Here is a 1,386-nt window from a genome sequence, read left to right as displayed (position 1 = left end):
TCTTTCGAGCTTACAATCTAGGAGGGAGGGGGTAGTGGTACAGGAGGAAGTGGCTGTGGGGGATGGAGTGGTAGGAGGAATGAAGGAGAACGGCAGTTAGGTAAGGGTGGGGTAGCCTTCCCTGAAGAGGTGGGTTTTCAGGGAGCGCCTGAAGGTGAGGAGGGAAGGTGACAGTCTGATGGATTGGGGTAGTGAGTTCCAGAGGATGGGGGAGGACCTGGAGAAGTCTTGCAGACGTGCATGGGAGGAGGAGACCAGGGGGCAAGATAGAAGGAGGTCCTGTGAGGAGCGAAGGGTACGGGTGGGGTGATACCTGGGAATCAGGTTGGTGAGGTAGTTAGGGGCAGTGTTGTGAATGGCTTTGTAGGTCAGAGTGAGTAGTTTGAATTTGATGCGTTGGGCGATAGGGAGCCAATGGAGGGATAGGCAGAGGGGGGTGGCAGAGGTGGAGCGGTTGGTGAGGTATTTAAGGTTCTGTGAATAGGGGCAAGTCCGAGTCTAGGTGGAATGGTCACTTTGAGCTCAATCACAAGGTTCTGTTCACATCTGAGCGTAGCAAGCACGCTTTTTTGGGGCGTTGAATGGGCAGCCCTATGTGTGACAAATGCTCCAAAGAAGCTTCAAAACTTTTTTTGTAGTGGAGTGTTTAGTGCATTAACAGTGCAATTGCCACGTGACAAAGTGCACAGTAAATGTACTCCTGCTACCCATGTTTGGGGTGTCATTAACAGTTAGTGGCACCAAAAGGTTGATGCGTGTTTGCAGCGTGATTTGAAAACATGTGGAAAAGTGCACATTTTCCCTGCAGTTGTTCTCACATTCAAAAACTTGCAGATGTGAACGGGGCTTAAGGACTCATTCTAACATGTGGCATCCCATGTCATGGTAAATGATGTTTTAGAGCTGGGTTGAAAGGCGGTTGTCACCTCCTCATTACCTGTTTTAACCCTGAAAATGCTGACCTGCAGGGGGTCACCGAGCCGACCCATTCACTTGAGTAGGTTTGTATTCTCTGCAGTACTGCCCACCTAATGTGACAGGGGATTCATTTTTGACATGGCATTAGAGATGAGCACAATGGAAAAAAAATTTTGTTTCGGATTCGGTTGTGAAGTTAATCATTTAGTTTTTTTATAGTCATTATGTTAGATTAATTCATTTTTGGAATTCATTTTGTATATTTGGATTCGCTTTGCAAATTCATTATTTTCAAATTGATTTGAAATTCGAATTTCAGAAGACTACTATATTTATTTTTTTTGTTCTATTCTATTCTACTTTTTGTAATCCATCCTTTTCTATTCTTTTATTTTCTATTCTATTCTTTTCCTTTATTTTCTATTCAATTCTATTCTATTCTATTCCTTTATTTTTCTATTTATTATT

Source organism: Staurois parvus, unplaced genomic scaffold (assembly GCF_062004578.1).
Source record: "Staurois parvus isolate SC_StPar_1 unplaced genomic scaffold, SC_StPar_1.0 ptg000432l, whole genome shotgun sequence".
NCBI classification, from domain to species: domain Eukaryota; kingdom Metazoa; phylum Chordata; class Amphibia; order Anura; family Ranidae; genus Staurois; species Staurois parvus.
The sequence above is the reverse complement of the archived record's forward strand: the minus strand, read 5'-3'. Positions refer to the sequence as shown.